This window comes from Pygoscelis adeliae, unplaced genomic scaffold, assembly GCF_000699105.1.
Source record: "Pygoscelis adeliae isolate BGI_AS28 unplaced genomic scaffold, ASM69910v1 Scaffold113, whole genome shotgun sequence".
Classification (NCBI taxonomy): domain Eukaryota; kingdom Metazoa; phylum Chordata; class Aves; order Sphenisciformes; family Spheniscidae; genus Pygoscelis; species Pygoscelis adeliae.
In genome coordinates this window covers 3,672,196-3,688,560 of record NW_008825108.1, presented here as the reverse complement: position 1 = coordinate 3,688,560, position 16,365 = coordinate 3,672,196, and positions in this window count along the sequence as shown.

The window sequence follows — 16,365 nt, the reverse complement described above, 5'->3', positions numbered from 1 at the left end:
CATGAGTGAAATGCCTCGTACATATTCACCTACAAAGAGCTTTGGGTTGAAAAATCAGCATAATGAAATGCTGTTTAGTGTTGTAGACTTTACTCTGTTTGCATAGCATGCAGTTTTATTTCTGTAAACATCAGATATTCATATCTGTTATTTATGTAAATTTCTATGTCTGCTATAGATTTGTAATCTTTGCATATTCTCTATTGAACTTTGATTATGCTGTTTGTAAAACACAGACAAGCATTTAATGCCCATTCCTGGTGATGATGAAGCATTTTCTTGCTTCTCAGAAGTATACTTAATATTTTAATCTTATCAGAGGTGGAATTTAAATAGATACATCTGAAAAGCTAACTGAATGAGTGTGTTCTTGTTTCTTACGGAGCTTTCGGTAAACGGGATGTGACTGTGAAAAGAGCTGCTGTGTGTGGGAGTACTGGTGTTTGAACTGCTGATTGCTGCCAAAGGTTACTGGAGTGAAGACAAATGAATCCTTCAAGGCAATTAAAAGTAATATGTAGTTGATGACACAGAAGCTGCTAATCCCTTCCAGTTTCATACAACTTTAGATTTAGGTCAGCATGCCAGTGACGTAAGCTGCACGGAAGGTGAAAGCCACTGCTAAAACTTGCGTACGGATGGTGTGCAGCGGCATGTCTTTCGGGGAGGAAGGAGTACCAGGAGCGTATCACACTAGTGCACTACGCACTCCAGTGGCTCCCCAATAAATTCTGAATACACTTTGAGGTCCTGATCCTACTGCTGTTAATGCACTAGGGCCTGTCTTGGAGACTACCTTTCCATTTTCAGCCAGGATGCACAGGTTTAACGAAGACGCTGCACTTATTATAGCCCTGTGTGAAACTGGGAGTCAGAGGCAGAGAATGCTTTAAGCATGGGTTGAGCAACCAGCAAAGGTCAGAGTGAGCCTGGACCTGCTTACAGCATGCTGTGAAGACCAAAGTTTTCCCTGTAAATCTTCCCTCAGCAGAGAGATCCAAATTAATTTAATTCTCATAGCAGGAAAGAAGTGGGAAGAGGAAAAGGGTGGAGTAGTAGGATAGAAAAGAACATGGGAATTGAAAAATGCAGGGGAATGTAATAAGCATGTGTTGTTCTGGAAAGAAGGCTGATTTAAAAAAATTAAACTTCCTGCTATTAACTAAAATAATACAAATCCAAACAAGCTTAAAATAGACATCTTCCCTATCTTTCTGTTAAAAAAGAAGGAAAGAAACCATCTCAGATTTTTATCGATTTGTTGGTTTATTTTAAGACAAGACTTGCGTGTTGTCTCAGGTTCAAATATCAGGTTTCTGTGCTCTCACAAAAATGCATGTAAACTACTGGGTAGTTGAAGGGTCGCCACTTAAGTTCTGCTAAGAGCAGAGTGGTATCTGTGTTAGCAAAGGAAGATTAAAGAGGAAAAACCAGCTGCGCTCCAGAGGTCAGAGTATCCTCTGGGCAGAAACTGTTCCTGCTCTAAGCAGGTCAGCTCAGCTGAACTTTTAATATATAGAAGTTTTAATTTACTGTGCCACAACCAGAACTTGGTTTCGTAACATTTCATACTATGCTTCTGCTATGTATTTACACATAGTCTGAAAAAGATTGGGTTAGGTAAACCCATGTAATGGGTAAATGTCCATGTAAATCAATCTTTGCTTTCTGTACACCTGTTGCTTTAGCCTCAAGGAACTCACTAGAAGATGGTGGACACAGCTGTCCCAACTGCCTCACTCCCAGTGCCAGGTCAGTGGGACGTGTGCCACAAAGTCACTTTGAGCTTCTTAAATATTACCTATTTTCACACTCAAAGAAGCAGGCTTACAGTGCAAAGCAGGTTTTTTTTTCTCTAAAATTCAGCACATTTTTATTACAGCTAATCTATGAGAGAAGTAATGCTGTGAGAAGCAGGTATTTTTACTGCTGTACATTTGTGCAGTGGGTGCTTCTGCTGTAATGTAGGGGTTCAGGGAATCTAGAATGTCTTTATGGTTATAGTAACTGCAGTTTTGAGGGTTTTCTAAAAGTAGTATTAAGAGAAAAAGCTCACATGGTGTTCATCATCTTTATAATGATCCCATCTCTTACCCATTTACTTCAAGGAATTTCTCTACTCACACAAATAAGTCAAGTCCAATGCATCATATTTAAAAATATACCTCAAAGCAGAAGTTCACACAATGCCTTTCATCCCCATCCTTCTCCATCCTATCTGACCTTCACTTATTGTCTTTTCTCTACTGAGGACATCTCACATCGTTAAGATATGTGCTGCACCTTTACCCTCTGATCCTCAGATAGTCATCTGTTAGCTCGAGTGCTGTGGTGCCAAAATGGTACCTGTTAGCCAGTGACACCACTGAAAGGTCAGGCTGGCTCTGAACGGCTGCAGGACTGTACCTGAGTCCTTCAGAGAAGAACGGGTACCATCCTGCAGCAAGGCTCCTGCCCCAGTGTAGCTCTTCATTCCTTGTAGGAAACCCAGGGGCCAAGGAAACATCCCTAGGCACATGCTGAGCTGTCTCAGCAGTAGCGCCGGGGCTGAGTGGTTGAAAGTTAGTTCAGGTACATCTAACTCACAGCCATGATGTGAGTGCAGGTGTACTGCATGGCGTGCGTAAGCAGTGCTCCCCGCTGCTCGTAGCGCAGGTTAACTCTGACCCTCTCTTCTCTAGCCGTCTCCTCCCCAGGGCATCCCTGTGTACTGCACCTCACTTCCAGGTATATAATGGGAAGTGGATTTTCCTGTTCCAGACAGTCGCACTGATTATGGGCAATCTAACTGTTTCCGAAGGCAATCTTCCTAGAAACCTGCCGGGAAGGGCGTGCAAGTGCTCTTGGCCGAGGTCAAACAAGGCTCAGTTTTGCCTTTCATTGTAGCTCTCTGCATGGCAGCGGCAAAAGTAGGGGGCAAAGCAGTGGAGCAGTATGAGGAAAATACTCTTTACTTAAGGCATGCTGAACTGAACAGTGGAAGCTGTCTGTGATAATACCTGGAGCAAAGAGGTCACATCAGGTGCCCTCCTCGACACAGTACTGCTGTGTCCCAGGGAACCCACGGTCCAAAATCTAGCAGAGATACCAAAATAGCAACAGTCATGAATAGATGGAGAAGGTGGTGTGGGAAAGGGAGGGAGGTTGAGCTGGGACACAGGAGGAAAGGGGATCGCTTCTCTGCTGGCAGGGGATAGACTGGATCAACTATTCCTTGTATCAGGCAAAGAGACAAAAGACTTGATAGAGTGAATGGTGTCTATTTTTAGAAGAAAGAAAGTGCCTTCTGCATCTTTTGCATAAGAGAAGAAGCGCTACACAACTTTATTTCTGTTTAAAATGAGGGATTCAATCTAGCTCTCCAGTTCAGCCAAAATGCCCGTAGGTGTCATGGGTATTTTTAGAGATGATGACTTGGAGATGTCATGCCCATGTCCTTTCTACCATATACGTTAATCCCCTGGCAGCTGCAGCGTGTTCTTCCGCAAGCTCGGGGGGGTGTGGAGAGGGTGTGGGAAACTTAGGGGACGGTGGCGATGCCCTGCCTGTGCCACGCGCGGGGCCTGGGCTTCGCTTTGGGGCAGCGACAGCCGGATCCCATCCAACAGTGGTGTGATGGGGCAGGGCTGGGTGCAGATCCCCAGCCAAGCTGGATTTCAGTCCCAGAGGTGACAGCAATGGTCGTGTGCACCAAAGTTGTCATCTAGTTACCATAACAACGGGGCACATCCTTTGTAGTCTGGGCACTACATGCCTGGCGTGCGACGCTCAGCAGTTGCTCTAACAAGCTAAAATTGTCTTTTATTTTATTCTTGTAACATCTATTTAGAGTTTGGGATAGAGAAGGGACAGTAGCTCACAGCCATTGTGTTTTGTGATGGGTTTTTGCCAGCTTGTCCTGAAACTTGTGGGTACAAGGGAAGGGGATGTCCAGATGGCACTGTTTTGCATTCTTATTTTGAAGATTTGGAAAATAAGTGCGTAGCATGTATATGTGCATAGACAGAAAACACTTGCAAAAAACAATTTAGCATATCTGGGAGTTGAATGTCACAGTGAGGTTTTTTTGGGTTTTATTCGTTGTTAGCAATAGAAAATATTGCTGGGGTTTTAATAGTGTGGTGTTCTCACAGTATGAAGTGTCTGGAAGTTGGTCTGCTCTATCAATAACGTGACATAAACTATTAGTGCAGACCATTCTTCACTATAAAGTTAAAAAAAACAATTGTACGTTAAAGAGTCAGGCTCAGGAATAACATGTTAAAAATTTGCCTTTTTTCTCTGTGCTCAGCCTGTGCTCTCTTGTTCTGCTGACATTAAAGAGTCATGGCACAGGAAAGTGCAGAAGATGACTTGTCATTCCTGTTGCATGACTCATCCCCTAGCATTCAGGAGAGGTTTTGTATATAGTGTTTCTTACGGGCACAAATCTTTACCAGTAAGTCAAATTCTGTTGCCTTTATTTTTGTTTACTACCTTGATATTTGGTAGTACTTGAAATAATTTCTAAGGGACCTGATTTTCACCCTAACTCTCAAAAAGACCCAAACCCTTTTAAGGTGACTCCAATCATCTTTTAACACCATGTCCTCAAATGCTCTGAGGGTTATTGCAAAGCAAGGCTAATAAAAGGTTTCTTTTTAAAATAATGAGACATGCATAATATTATTTTATTACACTTTTCTCAACTGGCTGGATAAATTATTTTCCTGTTGACATTTCTGAAGGAGGCAAGACAATTCTTGTTCAAGCACGAGTTTATATGCAATGAGAAGCTGGAATAACAACAGCAATCTTTGCAAATCCTAATGAAAGCCATAATCCAGTGGAGTAAGTCTGCTTCATAACGCTAAATCATTATAATTGCCGCCTACTCTTTCAAACCCACAGACCAGCAGCTCTGAAGTACTGTCTCCCTGTCTAGATATACCGGAGTCAAGAAATTTTCTCTCTCTGTATATACATGTATCACTCACTTGTGATTCCTAACTCAAGCATCAGCATCAGGAATTTAACCACAATGCCTTGAGTGCAGATGGTCAGCATATTAGTTTACTCTTCAGCTGAATCAGTACTCCCTCCAGTTGGCTTCTTCGTTCCTCATGGTTTCCTGTGTGCCATTAAGCTAACCCTGGCTCAAATTATCCTCACAAATAACAACTCCCTACAAGTATTTTGAGGGAATTTTATGAATGACCCACTTTGAAGAACTGGATGCATTTTATTCCTGTAATACATTTCAGGTATTCAGTATTTTCCGACTTTGTGAGATAATAGTTTTAGCGTTTGCAGTCTTGGCAGAATAGCAAAGGGATGCTCGCTACATCATGTTGCACTTGTCAAATGCTGCCTCTATTATTAGCAGGAGGAACAGCACAATACAGTAATTTGAGGCCATAACCAAAAAAATTTTCCATAACAAGAAACCTTCTCTTTCTCCTATATGACCAAATCCCAGTCTGCTAAAATCAACAAACAATAAAGTAGCTGGGTTTTGAAGACTTCAAGAGTAGTTCTGGTGCCATAAGCAGTCCAAAAATCAGCTGCACATTTATCCAAGTTCCAAAATGCTGAGTCCATCTTTTTTTCAATCACATAATAATCAGTTGCACCAGAATAGGCTTTTTAAAATTGAAACTATGTTATCATGAGGTGCTTCTTTTTAAAATAATGAGACATGCATAATATTTTTATTACACTTTTCTCAACTGGCTGGGTAAATTATTTTCCTGTTGACATTTCTGAAGGAGGCAAGACAGGAGTGTTTTGAACACCCAGTGAAACACTTGTACCAAATCTCTGTTTTCTGGTAAGCACCGGATAAAGGCCGTGCACTCGAAAATACGGTGCATATTTTCTTTAATGTTTATGTAATTGTTTGTTGTTTCAGGGCAGTTTTTGCATGCCGCTATTGGTAAGGAAAGGCATGCTAGATAAAAAGAAAAAAAGGTGGCCAGTAAGAAAAAAAAGTGAATCCTCAATCTGTTTGCATGAGAAAATTTAGCTAAATTCAGGCCCTGGGAACAAAGAAAATGTTAACACTCCTCCAGGCTGCTCTCCCACTGCAGCTAAGAAGCTGTGAAAAAATAGACTCTTTCAGGGCTTGAATGTGAATGAGTTGAACTCTCCTGTTACTAGGAAATCTTTTCAGAATCAGACAGAACTGAGCAGGTTTTCAGGCGGTCGTATCCCATTCATTCCCCTTATCCTCCACATGCTGATTCAGCCTGTAACAGCACAGGTTACAGCTTTTGAAGTCTGATCAAAGATCCCACACCGGCTGCAGAGTGGTGAAAATGAAGGCACCTTGCCTTTTGTGCTCTTCCTAGTCGCAAACATTATCCTCCATCACAGCTATCACCATCATCTAAACCAGAAGCGAAAATGCAAATTGCTCTGGAACTTGGCTGGTATTTTAGCTGTTGAATTACGAGTAATCCAAGAGGTTGGCTAATGCTAAATGGTTTTGTTCCCTCTGCTCATATGCTGATTGCTTCTTAAATCCTACTCCCTTAGTTCCCCAATCTAAACTGTCACCTCTATCTAAAATGTGTTACAAGAAATATTGCTGAGTACACCTGCATCACCACTCACCTGGGAAGAAAAAGTTACCTGGCTCGTGTCTTACAGCAACTGCTTATGAACCACTGACGTGTTTTGATGTTTTTAGCCTTCCCATGCCATTGGAATGACAAGTGAACTGGAAAGCACCTTGTCATTAAATGGTCTTCTTTGAAGTATGATCAAAAGCCCCATTTTTTGTGAAGTCCATGTAGCCTTACTTTTTCATGAGGTCCACATCGTTCACTTGCTAGGAAGGAAGGACTGGCAGGGAAGGACTCTGCCAATGTTGAGTCACATTTTGAAAGAAACAGAAGTATTCCTATGGTCTCTGGAGTGATAGTAATAGCTTAAGGTACACCAGTAAAACAGCCCTGGATAAATCAATATAGTTGTCAGTTAACAATCTTAAAACCGTCAGTAAGGTACATTTTTCTATTGAGTTCGCAATCAGAGCTGGACAACGTCTGTCTATGTTGAAGAGCAAATAGGTGCTCTTCTACTTATGTTGACTCCTGAAACTATCTGTACATTCGATTTTAAATCAGTGAGCAAATCTTGCTATTTTTTTTTTTAAGTTGAAACTAAGTACTGGGTCATGAGCCAGTTAGACCAGCAAGTGACACCTCAGCCCGTCACTGTTAGCCCAGCAACTTTTATTGACTTGTTGGTGTTTATATATTTCTTGCTGTTTTTCCACCCCTTCCACTTACCCCTAAATTGCTGGGCAGGATGAGGTTTTTGGTTCTGCTCTCCTTTTGGAGAACTCCTCAGGTCTTGTGATAGAGAAGAGATGGGTCCCATGGCTGTTTTCCATTCTCACAAAGCTTTCTGCAGGAGCAGTCGTTGAGAGGAGATCATAAGATCCTTCTTGGTAGATGTGTGTGTGAGGAGATCCCTGTGCCTTTCTCTTTGCTTCACAGGCCACCTTCCTCAGCAGAAACCTCTTCTCCTGCCTGGGAGCCATAGCACTGGAAAAGCTTATGAAGCATTTCTCTAACTGGACACTGGTGTCGTTTTGCTGCCCAGCTCTCTTATTACTGAGTCTCACTGTCCACGTCTGATGTCAGTACTGACATGTACCAAGCTAACCGAAATATTTTGACTAGTCAGCAGCACCATACCCACAAGCTAGCATTTTTCACTTATCTCAGCGTTTTTCCTGCAGAGGAAAAAGCTGATAGCTTCTGTATAGCTTCTGATGCAGGGCAAAGGCTGTGTCCTACTGTCAGTTCCTTTCAATTCACATTGCATCTTGTGATTGCATGTGCAGTGCAAAAAATTATTCTTTTTATTATCTACAGCGTGATAAACAATGTTTCAATGAGACTGCTGATCTGTAGCAAGCTCTGCATCAAGCCTAGCACTGGGTTTTCCCGAGTCTGTGAAGGGTGGGCAAAGTTATGAGCAAAGGCTGGGGTCTGTTGAGTTCTGTTTTCCTTCACAGCCTCATTATTTAAATGGCTGCTGATAAATGAGGTACAGAAAATGACATTAAAATGACTCATGATGTCAGCAAGCATTGCTGCCTGGAAATGTCACATTGCTGTCATTGCACTGAGAGAACAGGACTCAGCATTGGCTGGTGTATACAATCAATAAGAATTAATCCCTGGTCCCTTCCTGCCCTTTGCAGAATAGAGGTGCTTTTGGCCGGGAGAAGTAAGGAGAGAAAAAGAAAGGTATATAGTTGCATTTCTGTTTGTTAATCATTTTTATAGACAACAGAAATAAATATTTTTGTGACTTAAAATATAGTGCATTGAAATGTTTCCTGGCGAGGGTGATTAGAATGGCATGTAATGGTTTCTGACGAGCAACATGAATTCATTGACTACCAACTGTTGAATCTTATATATTTGATCTGTTTCTACTCCTTATGTTTTATTAATGCCAACCTTCAGTTCTAATAAGGCCTGATTCTGTGCTTCTCAGTCAGCTACTGAGAAATTAATTTTCTGGGACTCGTTCCTAAGGAAGAAATGATGTGAGATTGAACCTGTCATTCCTGTGGAGCATTAACCAGGATTTGGTGTTGAGGGAACTCTTTTAGATCCCTCCATGCAACACACTTTTTATAAAGGTGATAACATACAGGAAAAAACACATTCCATGGGCTCTGCAGCTTTATCTTCTGCTACATTGAAATGTGGAGGGGGAAAGTCATTAGGACCACAGGTGAGACTGTGTGATTCTGCATAGGTGTGCGTGGTGCCAGGTAGGGAGGATGCAAGGACCCCCTTCCCATTGCATGGCAATTGATGGACAGAAACACAATTAATTGACTGTTGTGATAATGTATTATACTTGGTAGATGTAATGTCTCTGCGTCTACGTGTAAACCGTGAGGATCAGATCTTTGGTCAGCATGTGGGTCCCACAGGTAAGGAAAAGACCAGGATGTGGTCTTGTTCACCTCCTGCACCCCCTTTGCTGCTAGAGGAAAACCTGAGGACGTGGAGAGGAAGCAGGGCAGCCCTGGGACAAGCTTCAGCAAGTGGCCTGTCTCCAGTTGATCAGGGGACGGGGTTTGCTGCCCGTACGGCGGAGCATGCTGCTCCCACAGTCAGCGAGCGGGCTGGTACACCCACACCCCTGTCCTGTCCAAAGCCACCCAGCAGCCTGGAGCCACTGCCAGAGACAGAGCCCCTGTCACTGGATACAGAACCCCATTCAGTCAGTCCTGTTGTCTACATATAGAGTCATTAAAAAGCGTGCTGTTAAGAAAAGAAGATACGGAGGCCTGACCTGATGAACCTTTCGTTTTAGTGGCTGCTTTAGCTACAGCCAGATCAGGCCTGGCAGAGAGGGGAGGCATATATTTTTTAGAGATTTTATTATACCTGCTTTGTTCCCCAACTTGGGTTTTTTTTTTGTAAAATGTTCTTCCATTTCTGTTTGCATTTGTTTCAAGATATACTTGATTTAAAGCTAAGAGATTCTCCTGGTGGGGTGGTTTCTGGGGAGGTGTCCGTGAAGGCCCAGCAGCCTGAATGGGCAGCCCAGATTTAATGAAAATCAATGGCGTCCGCTCATGTGTAACCATCTCTTATGGAGAACCCCATGTAAGGGTGTCTTGGTGTTTCTGTGATACAAGCAGCCAGCCAACCCCGCCCCTTTATTTTTCTTACAAGCAAGAGATGACTCTTCTGATAATGCTTTTTCAATTTGTCTAGAAAAATGAACACTTGAAGGGGGGCTCTGTTTCTGCAGTACAAAGATCACAAGATTTGGGCTTCATGGGTGTTTTTAAGAACAGCAGAATGTGAACCTTCTGCTGTTTGTCTTTGGGATAGTGTACCTTACAATGTCAATAGAGAATGCGTTCAATTAATCAGCTGAGCGTTGTGCCCTTTTGCATGAACCTGCCATCTATAAGGTATGCATCTCCCTCTGCGTTTTAAAAGCAATTTTTGCTTGATGTTTTAATCCACAAGCGTATTACAGAATTGTTGTCATACAGCATGTATTCCTTTCTATTTACTATGTTGCACCACAGAATTATTTTGTTTTCACATTGTAATGTACGTTTGTGAGAAGCTTTTCTGAAGTAAAAGTACATAACCAATGCTTTAAAAAAATATTGCTTGAGGAAATAATTTTATTAATCCTACACACAATATCCTTCCTGTCAAACAGTAGAATTTAGATGGCAGAATCAATAACGTAGTATCCACATGGGAATTGCTAATACACAAATTAGTGCATGGTGCTTCTGCACTTGGTAAGAAAGATAGCCTGTGTTCCTTCAGTCTTTTATTGCTGTGCAATCAAAGAGAATTATGGACACAAACAATCCAGTAAAAGATAATGGAATATTTCATGAATTGTGATGTTTACTAACAAGAGTAGAAGTTGCTCTTTTCAAGACACGGTTGAACAGAGTAGCAAGCAATATTTAGGGTAGTAATAAAAGGCAAATTATCAGTGTTTTCCTTAAGCCCATCACAGAGGTAAACTAAAATCTAATGCAATCTGGTAACATTAATGCACACTCTTTATGACATAGCGTGTGAATATTGGAATACTAATGGTTCATCATATTTATTCCACGTAGCAATATTCTTTCGTGTTACTGAAAACATAAAGGGATGTAAATCAGATATAATGAAATAATTTAATTTCTAATGGTTACAGAATGATCTAAATATACTGAACAAGACCCCGTGACTGCCTGCTCCAGTAATTGCTCAGTTGTATGCTTATTTTCATAATCAATGCATTACTCAGACTATCTTTAGTAGAATTTATTACCTCATTTTCAGTTTCACGCTACTTAAATATGCACTAGCCAGTCCTACAGAAAATTGTGATCTGTACAGCAAAGAATCATGGTGTCAGAGGTCAGAGTTCTTTGTTTTCATTCCTTTGAAATCGCTCTTTAATATTCTAAAAAGGGCAAAAAGCATGTAATTTGCATTTAAAGTACTGCTTTCCTGCATTACATCCCCTTGAATATATCTTTGGGTTAGTGGACATTTATCATAGCATTCCTCTTGACTCTGGAAACAGTGCAGAAGGTAGCTGAAGAACCTTTATAACCGTGCAGTACAAGGCAATAAATCCGAAACTGCCACAGGATTACTATGGTAACCATCAAGCCTGTCGAGCTTCCAAACGTACTGAAAGGTAGGTTCAATTTTCAGCTCATCAACTCTTCCCAATGATTTACTTGTTGACACCGCACATTTGATACAGTAGTGTTAATGCCCTCTTGCATTGCAAGGGACTAATACCGACACCCCATTTTACACGGCGATACACCATAGCAACCCCAGGAAATCATTTAAAATTGTAGAATTGTATTCCTGTCAGCAAATGCATAAAGTGGCATAAATTACCAGATTTCAAATCCTGTTTTAAGCTGCTGCAACTTTGTATGGAAGAAGAGACTCTCTTCACACAGCAGCATGCAGTATGAGTTTGGCATTGAGATTAAAATCATGTATTTACTCAAACATTTATAGGAGGGTATACGTGCAGGTTGTCCTGGTGTGTGTATCCCTGTGCTTGCGTCCTTCTCCAGTTCTTTACTGCGGAGATGGAGAGGGTTTTGGCATGCAGCAGGGTGATTTGTCTTTTTTGTCCTCTAGTATTCTCCATGGAAATGACCTGTGGTTTTGAATAAGTATGGCAAATGCTGTTACGCCTCAAACACATTACTTGAAATGTTACGTTTTGCATTTACACACCCACTTACTTTCTCCCCAGGGCAGACTGAAGCTGTGTCAGGTGGGCCAAATAATCCAGGGATTGCTGACTGACATCTTGATATTTTTATTTTTGAAGCTGTCCCCCAGCTTTCTGAGGTCAATCCACATATGAGTGCTGTGTAAGTGAGCTTAAAGCGCTTTTGTTGCTGAAGAAAGGAAAGAAACCCGTATTAGTTTTTAACATTCAAGTAGGTTCGGGAACAGTGAAACTTTTGAAGCCTGGTTTACTAGAGGACTTGTGGGTGTGGATGTGCGTGTGTGTGTCACTTGGAGTGTGGTTGGATCCTCTGGCATCTAGTTAGGTGTGAAATCTGATTGTCTGAATGGTAGGTAAAGGCAATTTAGTCTCTGTTGTAGTATCTCTGTTATGAGTGGATTCTTCTTTGTGTGTTGAAAGCCAAACTCAGCATTTAGCTTTTCTCTCCGTGGGGGTACTGATCAAATTTAACATCTCTGCTCTGATACCTGTCTTCAAAAACACTGTAGGAACTTAGTAGCTTTTTGACTTCCACTTTCTGTCAAATTTGATGGAAACTGACTGGTTGTTGCTAAAGGTAGCAGATACAGGAGGGAGTGTGTCCCCTCTCACATATGCCACTCTATAATCATGTTTCTCTGGAAAAAACAATGGGAAAAAAACCTGCATGCAGCAGCCAATATGCTGTTAGTCCAGCGCCCTTTGAAGTGGAGCTTCTTGACCGGAAAAGGTGTGACTCAGTTTCAAATAACTTTCTCAACCCAAACATTCTGACGCCTGATAGTGTCACTATCCCATCTTCCATAGCAAGGAGGATTTAAAGATCTGCAGCTTGAAGGATCTTTAGATGTCCATTCCTTCCTTTCCCTAAAATAGTCCCTAAGATTCCCCTCAAAACACTATATTCATATTAAAAAAAAACCAGCCAAAGCATTGCTGATAGTACTGGGGATTTGCAAGAACGTTATCTGCCCAAAAATGTTACCCTTCTGCAGTTGTGAAGTATTCCACCTGCTGAAAAATATTTGTATTTGTTTGCCTGGAAAATTCTTTGTTTGCCACTCCTTGGGACATAACTGCTGTTTATTTGTTGGTAATAATCAGTTTAGTTACTGTGGACACCAGATGAAGATAACGTGGAAGCCCCCCCAAACTGGAAATACGCTGTCCCTTATGCCTCACAGTTTGAGTTTGGATTATCTTCCAAATAGTAAGGGCAGAGGCAGGAGCGGGGGCCCCGTCAGACAGGCAGTGGTTCAGCACACATGCTCATGTTCTCTGCTCACTGACAGCTGGAGCTGGAATAAGGGGCACCGTGCTACAGAAGTGCTTCTTTGGGTCCTTTCCCATTGGTGGGGTTTAGTTGCTGTTACTGGGGGGGGGTTGACGTTGGCTGGCTGCCAGGTGCCCTCCTCAACAGGACAGGGGAAGAAAATAAGATGAAAAGCTCATAGTTTGAGACAAGCACAGGGAGATCACTCACCAATTACCATCATGGGCAAAACAGAGTTAACTTGGGGAAGACTAATTTAATTTATTCCCAGTTAAAAATAGAGTAGGAGAGTGAGAAACAAAGAGAGGACTAAAACCACTTTCCCCCACCTCCTTCTTCTCGGGCTCAAATTCACTCCTAACTGTTCTACCTCTTCCACCCCCCGAGCGGTGCAGGGGGATGGGGAATGGGGGTTGCGGTCAGTCCATAACGCTTTGTCTCTACCTATCCTTCCTCCTCACACTCTTCCCCTGCTCCAGTGTGGGGTCCCTTTCACGGGATACAGTCCTTCACGAACTGCTCCAGCATGGGTCCTTCCCATGGGCTGCAGTTCTTCAAGAGCTGCTCCAGCATAGGTGTTGCCAGTCCAAGCTTATAGTGACCAGCACAGAAATGAAGACTCCAGCACGCGTTTCCTTACAGCGTAATGACTAAAATATAAGTGAAGTGGTGGGCAAAAGAAGGTGTTAACTTCTGACTTTATGCTGGCACCACAATAGTATTATGTCTGGTGAAATGACGAAGAAATGTGTTTCTTCAGGAAGGCTGGCCTTCAAAAATATGGTGTCTTCCTTACCTTAATTAGAGGGATCACTCCATCCCATGTGATGACTTAGTCTCATGTTCTGAGGATCAGCAGCACATTGTCATGCAGGGCCATGCGCTTTATGGGGAAAGGCCAGAAGAAAAGGGACATTGCACTTTATAAGGGATAGCAAGAAGGAAAATCTGAGAAAGGAAGAATGTGTTTTTGTTTAAACGTTTGACGATGATAGATGTTGGTTCGTGTTGCTTTCCAGACCACAGTTGCTTGAAGGCAGTAAAGTTCACTTTTTCTGGCAGGTCATAGCTAGAGCTTTGTTTGAAACATTGGTTCTTGGCTATGCTGTTAAGTAGAAACTTAATAAGCATCCATATTTTCACAGTCCTAAACCTGGACTGAGATTTAAGTAGATGTATGCATCTTTCTGGACAAACACAGATGGATTCAGTTCTTGTTGGAAAGCTGCTTATAATTTTCTTTGGGCAGTTTATGCATATCTCAAATTAGAAATGTGCCTAATAAAACCTGGTATAATTTTATAATTAGAGCTATGTTCAAATAATCTTTTCTAGAAAGGTGTTAAGACTTTGAAAAAAATGCTGACTTCCTAGCACGAACGTGGCAGATAATTTAGTAAAAGTCTTCTATTTTCTAGAACGGCACATCTTCAAAATTCATCCTTTGCCACAAAATTCAGTTCTGGAATCTGAGCTTTCATTTTAAGAGAAAATCGTCTCTTGACTCTCATTGCTGCAAAGACAATCTTAAAAAATGTGAAGGAAAGTGTGTCTTCCTTCATGTTCTTGACAACGTGAAATATGAGAACCTCGTTTGAGAGGTTATTAACTCTTAAACTTAGTGCTTTGATAATTTTAAGGCTTGCTCAACTGCTTCAGCGCTGTCCTTTTTAGCAGATGTTGCTTCTTTGCTAGCCTGTACTATCATCATTAATAGCTGTATTGATTCAGTCATTCATTTTTATATTTAATTCATTACAAAAGTGCAACCACTGAAGAGGTTACATAACCCAGAAATCTCAGTGCACTAAATTGGAAGTTGGAAGAAGGAAGCTATAAAATGCAAGGGACCCTTCCTTCCTCTTTATCGCAGGAGTCATCCTTGTCTTATTGATACTTCTGACATATTTTATACACTGTCATTTGGATAGCTTTTGAATTTTGTTCTTTCCCTCCATCTCTTCATGTTGCTGCCAGGAAGATTTTTTTTTGTTTCCACAGTATTATTGGCTCTACTCCATCAGATTCCAGCAATATTGCAGTAATAGGAAGCCAGTGACTCTGTAGGAGTTTTCACTATCCTGGTGCTTTCTGAAGAGTATCCATCAGTGTATATGCTAAAATGGGTAAACACTGATAAAGGGCAGAGAACAAAATTATTGTCCATGTTTTTGCAGTTACAGAGCTCTGTGATGCATTCACTAGTGCTATTTATACATGTGCCACTGAGCAATCAATAATATCACAGCGCTTCAGTTTTAAAATAAAACATGGCTTAAAAATCCTCTAATAAAATCCAAATGCACTGAAATGCTGAAAGAAAGTTTCTTTTGTTTAAACATACTTCTTTTCGGTTCAAAAGAACACTATGTCCCGATGATGGAGCTGAGGGAAGTCATCATTTGCAAAGCAAATCTATGACAGTTCTGCTTCCAAAGTGTAGAGCCTAGGAAGGGGTGGAAAATGGAGGCAGGTAGACATCTGATTTTTAAATCATGTGGGATGTTAATAGGTAGGCTGAAGTTTTAGAGAAGGAAGTTTAGGGGGAGGAAAAATGGAACAGGTGCTTTACAAGACATGCAAACACGAGCTGGTTCTCTTCTGGTTGTGGGTGGGACTCAGTGCTGCGTGGTAAGGGATGCTTCTAGCAGGCAACGTATACGGCACTCAGACATTTCACAGAGTGGGCAGGTGGCATGTAAGCATGCATGTTGGTGTTGGTTTCCTCGGTAGACTGACAAGGCTGGAGGAGTCTTGCTTTGGGGACACGCTTAGAAGGACTCTATGGTGGATAACCCATGGCTGAAGCACAGGGGTTGTCTGCATAATGGAGAAGTGGGGAGAACTGCGAACGGTATCTGGGGAGGGATAAGCTCCAGCGTGATCCTGCTGTCACCTGTAGATTTCAAAAAAAGCCACTAGCTACTTCTTCCAAGAATACAAAACTAATCCCCCTCTACTACAGGAGGGAGAGTGACATGTTGTGTACGCTAATTTGAAGTTCTCTTTATAATTTACTTCATTTGCAAATCATGTCATTGACTTTCCATGTCATGTAAACCTAAGCTCCCGAGTGAAATACATTGTTTTAAGAAAAGGTGGACAGCAGCATAAATCAAGTACGAGCAGGTCATTGTTCCATGGCTCTGTCCCTTCGGAGAACATACAGTAATGAGATTTAGAGAAGGTGGAGCCAGGGCTTGCAGTAGAGAAAAGTATGATGGTGACTGACAACCAAAACAAGAGGAATAAAGGGACCCATGTTTTCAGTTAACCACGTCTGAGATCAGACCTTGAAAAACATGAGATAGTGCCTATGTAAACGATGCATAATTTTTGCC